A 9,493-nucleotide genomic window follows, 5' to 3' on the forward strand; every position below is an offset into this window, starting at 1 on the left:
GAAAAAAAAACATCGTTTTTCCGATTAATTTTACAAATTTATCAAAGAATTAATCGGTTAATACAGAAATGTAAATTACTTGATCAAAACATTTTGCGAATAATTTTGAGAGATTTATCTATTGAATAAAAGTTAACCATTCCCGACCTCTAAATATAGGAACTGTGGTCACCCTGAATGATTAAGAAAATAAATTATGTCAATAAAATCATTCGTGTGGTTAGATCTAGAAACTGCTCTAGGCGTTTTAATGTAGTGGATTAATGTCCATTATTGTAAATAGCCCAATGAATTCATAGAAATTTAGTAGGCGTTGTTTTTACATCTTAATCCGTCATTTTCAAAACTAAGTGGAATTTTAACAAATATTGGGCAAGTTTTTTTGACAGAAAATACTCGTAACTTATAAATCAATATAAAACAAACAAGTTAGTCAAATAAAAATCTAGTTTTTAATTGAACCTCATAATTATAAATTAATGTTCACTATCTATTACGCTAGACACATTATTACGAGCTCAGCCAACACGATTTTCAACGAGTCAGAAAATGAGAGAGGGCTTTGATTAGGGTTAAGGTGATCGAGTATTTTTCGGGTTCGATATTTTCGGGTAGGAAATTGAACAAAACGACTTTTGAGAAAGGAAAGATTTTGCAAAAAATTGAAGTAAAAGCTTGCCTTACGACAATAAACTACTGGATAAAAGAGTTATTGGCGACTAGATTCATTTTTTTACACGGAGATACGTATCCAAACAAAGTTGTGGTAATGAAGAAACAAGTATGGCAGTAGGTGGAAAACCGGTATTTCGCTAAAAGAATTATATCTTTTTGTCTTAAATTCGTGTACAGGGTGGTTGCCAGATTTATAAACGGATAGAATAGGAATCGGAAAAGTTTTAAATTGTTCTCTAACTTGACATAATTTTGGTTGGGAATAGTGTTTTACGGGCTAATAGAAAATCGTAGTGTTGTAAATTGGAAAATTTTCCGGAAAATTACCAAGGCCTTTATCCGGAAAAGTTTCCGTATTTTTAAGACAAAATTAAAAAAAATGGTTTTGTGGCATTTTCGTCCCATTTTATCGAATCCAAATGTAAAACTAAACCTCTAGAATAGTCTAGAATTAAAACCCTTAAAAAGTAAAATGTTTATTTTTTATTTTTCGGATTTGCGGAAAATTTTACGCAATTCGGAAATACCAAACCCTTGTATCCGTAAAATTTTCCGTATTTTTCCGAAAACAAATAAAAAAAAATATTTTCATTTCACGACTAGCCTAATATTGTTTGCCAATTTAAATTTCGCGGCATTTTGGTCTCATTTTATCGAATCCAAATGTAAAAATAAACCTCTAGACTAGTCTAGAATTAACACCCTTAAAAAGTAAAATGTTTATTTTTTATTTTTCCGATTTGCGGAAAAATTTACGCAATTCGGACAGTTAAATTTTCCGGAAAATTAACAACTCTAGAAAATCTCCTTTTCAGTTTCTAAAGAGACAGGTGAGAAGCGCGTAAAATACTGGATTTATCGTAGTGGGTGGCGTAGTGGTTAGCACTCTCGCCTCACAGCTAGAAGTGGCGGGGTTGATACCAGCTATTGGCACTTTTTGTAGGTTATCTCCCTGCCGGTTATAGGGATTTCCCCCGAGCTCTTCGGTTTCTCCTTTCCATAAATTCTGGTTGAGTTTAACGGTAATAGTAAGTGGCTCAAGTGGCTTAGGTATTAGCTAATCATTATTATTTTATTACAAAACGTCAGCTTAGCAGTCGATAAATCCAGCAGTTAATTAACTTTTCTTGTATAAATAGAAAAAGCTAATTGTAAGTTAATAATTGCACCGTATTTCTCAGCGCCATCGGTCAAAACAAATCTGAAACCACCAATACTACTAAATATTAGAAGTAAACCAACTATAATTGAAAATATCGATATTAAGAACGTAGTATAATAACTTTAAAAAATTTAATTACATTTTGAGAGGTTTGAGAAAATATAAGGTAACTAATTTTCTTACATTATTTAATAAATAACGAAAAAATATTAAAAACAGAATGACAATTAAGGTAGTTACTACGTATTTATATTCAAACAACGATTACCTATTGCAAGTTCAGAGCTTAAATAAGATTCGAAATATACTACAACAATATAAATTCAATAAAACGGGTGCGGCTCATTAACGAGCACACTGTACACTTGAGGTAAAATAATAGTAGATAATACTTCAACCCGCACTGCCCCCTCACGGCGTATAAAGGAAAAAACCCGCATAGGGTCATATAAGCCGGGCAAACGATAGAGGAAATCTCCAACCTACGCGCGTTTCTTTTTGGCTCATTGGCCACTAGACGTTAAGCTTATCACTAAGAAGAAGCCAGTTTTTATAACAAGTCAACTATCAACACAAAAAAGGGACATTCTTCTTCAAAATACAAAGAGCTCCGAGCTACATTTACAGAAGAAAAAAAACATAAAAAATTAACGTATAGATTGGAGAGTTTTTTTTTACATTGGGGTAGTCCTAGAATTCTATCAGTTTAATTTCAGCGTTTCTGGTAGAATTATCCGACTCCCGTTGCTGTAAGCGAATTTATAAAAGAACGAAGCTGTCCGTAGTCGAAATTCAGATATTCCATCATCATACTTCAATTGGTTTTTTTTTATAAGCACGTTCTTTAGGCAAAGATAAGTGTTTTTAAACGCGACGCTATTTTCCACCAATTTAAAAAAAGACTATTAATATTCTTAATCAGTAGTTGTATTATGTCACTGATAAACGAAGTTATTTGGTGGATTCGGTAGTATAAACGACAATTAATAAGTTTTTAAAACAATTACGCTTAATTAACTTTTATCCGCCCATTTATCGGTGGTTTAATTTATGTTTTAAATTACGATGTAATTATGTAAAGCGGAAACTACCAAATTTCTACCTTAAAACCTAAAGGTTTTTAGTAGTAAATATTCAGTTATAGTATATTTTGAATCTTTTACTACCAATAAACAGTGTTTAGTAGTAAATATTCATTTATAGTATATTTTGAATCTTTTTTTTTAAGCTCAGAACTTGCAATAGTTAATCGTACCGGGAGTAGTGGCTCACTCCTGTAATCCCAGGCGTCCGGGAGGCAGAGTTTGTGGAAGGCCGTGTGAGGACGACCACTAATCCCCCAACGGGTGGTTGTCATACTTCCGCCACGGGTGTCCCAACCCTATCCCCAAGTATCCCCCAGTTGGCGTGCCCGTAACACATATCTCGCACCTAATTAATCAAATGGACGAGCGGACTGTATTGTCCCACCCGTCACAATGGCTCATAACGAGCTTCTAAAAAAAAAAAAAAAACAAATAGTTAATCGTTGTTAGTAAAAATTCATACGTAGTAACTACCTTAATTGTAATTTCGTTTTTAATATTTTTCGTTATTTATTAAATAATGTTACAAAATAATTACCGTCGCAAACATTTCGAGTTACCAATAATTTTTGGGAGTCAGAATAACTTTAATAAATTGTTTTTGAATTGAATAAATTAAACACCTTGAAAATATTCAAACCTTTCGAAATTAATAAAATTTTATACTATCAACGCCGGTTTAGAAATCAACAAAAGAACCAATTTTAACGTTTAATTGAAAATTTCAACGAACGGAATTGAAGTATAATTTTCAACCGAACTCAGGCCAAAATAAAAAATAAATAAAACAAGTAATAACATTGTCATTACATTCATACAGAAAAATCAATTTATATTTTGTGATTTGTTAAGGGGGCCGTGTAACAAGTTCCAATAACGTAGCGATGCTCATCGCACGAAGAAGTTCTAGATTTCGTGTTGCAAAGCAATTTCCTCGTTTGGATCAATTCGGACACTTTCCGGGACAAAGCTAACCGAAATCGCTTTATTAAAAACCAATTCCGCAATATACTAGTTATCTCCACTTTAAGTTACACCGAAAAAAAAACGATTGCCATACGTTCCTCGAGGGTATATATTTTTTTTTGACAATACCGGCCAAAACCGTTTGTAGGACAAAAAGTCCTGCCAAAAATTGACGCGCTTACTTCAGAAATATACAGCCCTGATTTAAGATTAAAGAGTATTTTTTTCCTATCTCAGAGCGACTTTAAACCTCATTTAAAGCGAGCGTGGTGGAAAAAAATTAGTTTTTAAGAGTAAAGTTGAGAGGCGGTTACCGCGACTACCGAACGGGTTGAACCCGCGAGGTATAATAGAGGGGTTTTAAACGTTCCGAAGTAAGGGCGAACGGATGTAGGCTTTGAAAGAATAATGTCGACGATTTTTTATCCAAAAAGTTGAAGTTAAAGTGTCCTAGATTTAGTTACAAAAGTTTTATAATCAATCAATATACGCGATAGAACGGTTAAAAGCGTATCAGGGACTAGAATTTAAACAATGATATTCCCACGTTTCAGTTTTTTGAAAATTAATCCGCCAATGTCTCAAGTTGGGAAAGTCAACACAATTCGATACTATCCACTCGAGTGGTTAAACACGGTTTCGAAATCTAATAGCCGAACGAGAAGTTAGTATAGTCTAATAATACATATCGGAAGTTCAGCGTTCCCTATTTAACTATAAACACGATAAAATTAACTTTTAACCATTGTTGGGAAAACAACACAATTCGATAAAGTTAGTAAATTCTAAAATAAATTTCATCAGTTCAGCGTTACCTATTTTGCAAATTTCTCTATTTAGCTATGAACAGGATAAAATTATTTTTTAACCTTTTTTAAAAAAAACAATTCGATAAAGTTAGTATAGTCTAAAATACATTTCAGCAGTTCAGCGTTACCTATTTTGCAGATTTCTCTATTTAACTATTAACATGATCAAATTCATTTTTAACCATTGTTGGGAAACCAACACAATTCGATACTATCAACTCAAGCGGTAAAACACACTTAATAAAATTACTAGTCGAACGAGATGTTAGTGTAGTCAAAATAAATATCAGCAGTTTCGCGTTACCTATTGTGCACATTTATCTATTTAACTATAAACACGATAAAATAAATTTTAGCCATTGTTGAGAAAGCAACACAATTCCATACAATGTTAGTGTAGTCGAAAATAAATATCGGCAGTTCAGCGTTAACTATATTGCACATTTCGCTATTTAACCCTAAGCATACGATAAAATTAATTTTTAACCACTCAATTATAAGGGGAACCGCGAAAATGTCGATATTTCTTTGACTATACTAACGTATGTTACGCCTATTACATAGAAACCGTGTTTAACCGCGTGAGTTGATAGTATCTATCTTTGTTGACATTCCTAACATAATAGTTAAAAAATAATTGTATCGTGTGTTTATGGTTAAATAGAGAAATGTCGAAAAAAGTTAACGCTGAACTGCCGATGTATATTTTAGACTACACCAACATAGTATCGAATTGTGTTGTTTTCCCAACAATGGTTAAAATTTATTTTTTTCGTGTTTAGAGTTAAATAGAGAAATGTGCACAATAGGTAACGCGAAACTGCCGATATTTCTTTTAAATTAAGCTTTAAAACAAGATAGCTAAATGAACAAACAGTATGTATTGAGAACTTAACACCATAAATATAGACATTAAAAATAGACTCTACTAAAATATACTAAAACGGTCACAAGAGCCGACTAAACGTCTAGCAGTCGTCGAAACATTAATATTCGCGACAGGCGACAGAGCAGCTCTCAAAAGCTCGGGGACAAATCTTAGCAGTGAAAAAAGAAAGATGGCTTAAAACATCTTCGCAGAGCGACAAAGCCATAAGATCTTGGAAATCACGTAGCAATTCCAAGAACATTATTTTCCAGAGAAAATGTAGCTCGCGGAAAAAGGAGAGATAACACAAAGCCAAGACAGAAAGCAATAAACTACAGCCAGAAGATTCCGATACTAGGAGAACCGAAAGCCCTAAAACATTAATAAAACCCCTTTATCCCGGCTCTAGAAAGATAATATTGTTTCTACCAAGGCTTAGAGAGCGAGCTAGTTAATTTCCAAGCCTTTATCGTCTTCCAATCAAACGATGGGATGAACCTTAAACTCCGAAAGAGCCTAACCCTACAAATATTAACCCCGCTTTTGGAGGGTTTTATTTTTATCTCGGAATGGGACACACGCAAAAAAGTTATAGTCCGTGTGTGACTTGTTTAAGAATAATAGAAGGAATTTTTACAACCATGAGGCCATACTTTTATACGCGTTCGGGTATCTTAGCCCGAATAAAAAAAATATTGATAATGGTTGATTGAAATAAAGTAACTTAGGTATCTCCGCTCCTCTGTCGCGCGTTAAAACAAAACTAGTTTTTTTTATAACTTTTGTCGGGGGTTTAAGGTTCTAAAATGGAAAGGGATAAATAGCTTTTTCTTGTTAATTAAAAGGTTTTCTTCTTTGGCTTAAGGCGCCACATCTTTGCAATAAACGCGAAAAAGATATGGACGCTATCGTCAACGCGCGGAACCTGTTATGCCAAATGAGACAGTTAGCCATTTTAAGACGCAAATGCGTTTGCGGAGGAATTACCATGTAGGAGTGGCTTCCGTAATTTCCCTGAATTTTCATTCATTTTTATACAAGAAAATACAAGAGATTCTAGTTACGTCTAAACTAAATACTATTCGTCACCGTCTCAACCGCACTTATAGCTTAAACTAAATACGAGTTGCTAGTTAAGTCTAAAATGAAATGATCAGTCGCCATTTCATCGGAAGCCATAACTTAGAATAAATACAAGAGACGTTAGTTTAGTCTAAAATAAAATTATCCGTCGTTATTTTATCCGCACGCATAGTTTAAAATAAATACTAGATGCTAGTTTAGTCTAAAATAAAACGCACCGTCAGCGTTTCAACCGATGCAATAGCTTAGAATAAATACAAGATATGCTAGTTTAGTCTAAAATGAAACGATCAGTCGACATTTCATCGGAAGCCATAACTTAGAATAAATCTAAGAGACGTTAGCTTAGTCTAAAATAAAATTATCCGTCGTTATTTTATCCGCACCCATAGTTTAAAATAAATACTAGATGCTAGTTTAGTCTAAAATAAAACACCCCGTCAGCGTTTCGACCGATGCAATAGCTTAGAATAAATTCAAGATATGCTAATTTAGTCTAAAATAATTTAGTCAGCGTTTCGACCAAACCTACAACTTATATTGAGTACAAGAGACACTAGTTTAATCTAAAATAAAATCGATCCGTCGCCATCTCAACTGAACAAATAGTTTAGAAAAAAATTAGGAATAAAACTAGTTTTTAGTGGAGAATTCGAGTTTAATAAATCGCTCTTTTAACTAGCTTAAAATAGTGATACCCCTACCTTCGAAAAATTGACGTTGAAACCATTCCTATCTATGCAAAATAGAGTGTCACGCGATGGAAAACTAGAAAAACGAGCTAGTTTTAAAAATATGTCAATCATCCTCACCACAAAACAGAACCAGAAATTTTTTTTTTCAATAATCCGAAAATCGTTTCGAGGAAAACAATCTAAAATTGCCAACAACAACCCCAATCAATAAAAACTAGCAATCGCCAAAATATTCAAAGAGACCTAACACTTCATCAGTCACAAAATGTAACTAAACGCAACGCGATTAATCTCAAATCTGTCACGTACAAAATGCAAACGAAAATAAACAAACCATTCGAAGACCGAGATTAAAAAAAAAGACGAAGGTACTTACGAGTTTAGTAGTCTCGAGGATAGGTGGAGCGGTCGTCGTCATTCAACGAGCTCGTGGAGGGAGGGAAACGGCATCAACGAAACATTCCGCGAATCCACGTGTGGGCGTGGTTGTTCGTCCTTCGAAACAATGAGTCTGTGTAGCCGGCGGTGGGAACGCCGTAGACAGTGACAACAGACCGATACTGGGACGGGGCACTCGGGGAACTCGTTACGCTTCCGAAGGGTCAGTTACCTACAATGGTAATAAAATGACATGAAACAATCGCGCTGATAATTTACGATACGACAAACTAGTCCGGCTGGCCCCGGGGAACGCGTGCTTCAATGATAGGGGTACACACACCCCTTAACCCCCCGAGTACTCCTCCTCACGCTCCGTTTTATATTAAAAATAATCCTACCGTAACTATTTAATACTTGGAAATCCGAGCGTCGATATAAATAATACATGGCGAAGACCGCTAAACGTTTCTAGAAGGACAAGCGCATCTGATATTGGTAATAGATTGGTCGGGGTGGGACTAACACGAGCTTTTAAGATGGAACGGCCTAACCTCGTAATAATTGATCGCAATTTATTGCATCTTTCTTTAACAAGAGTAAGGGTTTCGCGGGATAATTTTAATTTATATATTGCGGGCTTTTTTAAAATAAAGTTTTAGAAGAAAATATTGCGCATCAAAAAAGTGAGTTTCTAAAACTTTTATATCGAGAAAATATAATTTATAAATAAAAAAGAAAACTACCCAATGTGAATTCAATTTGACATCGTTAGGCATCTGCGGTTTGGCGGTCGCGATAGTACACATTTCATTTAATGACTTAACGATGTACTATAAATTCTTAATATTAAGAGTAAAATGATTAAAGGCCTAGGTTTTCTTTTGCCGGTCCCCCTTTAAATTAGGCCAACATGTTCAGCGGTTGGCCCACCACCAGGGTATTTGTGCTCCACTAAGTTAATTTAAAGGGAGACAGGCAGAAAAAACCTAGGCTTTTAAGTTAATTTATTTTTTAAGCATTATCCCTATCCGTTTCATTGTTTGGCTTAATCTCTCTGTTAAACCATCAGATTCAGTGGAGTCTGAAAATATTTGGTAGGGTAGCCCACAGTTCTCCGATAAAATTAAGTTTAAGCCAAAAACGCTGATTATTTTTATTATTATTTTTTTAAATTTGTCCATATTTGCTAGTTATTTTAACGACAATAGACCAGTGTTTAACAAATAGCAAGTTTAATTCAGTATTTAAATTTATATAATTATGTTATGTATAATATAATTATTATTTCAGTGGATTTCGGAATATTATAGACCAAAATGTGATTTATGAACTTTTTGGAAAGCCAATTTGGGGGAGTACAAATCATTGATTGTACTGAAATTTAGGAGGGTACAATGTACCCCTGTACCCTCCTATTCCGCCGCGTGACACGACGTCACACATAATTTACCTATATAGAAAACAAGATTTCCCCCAAAATGGTACCATTGTCGAAGCTTTCGGCTTATTAATATATAAATTATACTTATAGTAAAATTAACTACAACTCCTCAGCTCAGAGTAATATTAATAATTTATTGTTAAACTAAATTAATCCTTATAAATGTATTAACAAAAAATCAGTAACTGCTTATGTGGCAACAGGGTTAATGTAAAGCTGAAATACCAAGACCATTGTTTTCGGTTTAAAGTATACACTGTTATAATTAGATTTAAATTTATAAGCATAATAAGCAAAACTTAATAAATAAAATTTATACTCGAACAAA

General features: G+C 33.9%; 1 protein-coding gene across 1 annotated transcript in view; it reads right to left on the reverse strand.

Annotated features, from left to right (window-relative positions):
• Positions 1-7,817, reverse strand: part of LOC149951807 (uncharacterized) — a 177,475-nt gene extending 169,658 nt beyond the window's left edge. Inside the window, exon 1 of the mRNA XM_090168234.1 lies at positions 7,720-7,817. The gene's annotated coding sequence lies outside the window, so the exon portion shown is untranslated. The remainder of the gene's footprint in view (positions 1-7,719) is intronic.
• Positions 7,818-9,493: the final 1,676 nt, after the last annotated feature.

This window comes from Leiobunum rupestre, chromosome 3 (assembly GCF_980474605.1).
Source record: "Leiobunum rupestre chromosome 3, qqLeiRupe1.1.hap1, whole genome shotgun sequence".
Lineage (NCBI taxonomy): Eukaryota > Metazoa > Arthropoda > Arachnida > Opiliones > Sclerosomatidae > Leiobunum > Leiobunum rupestre.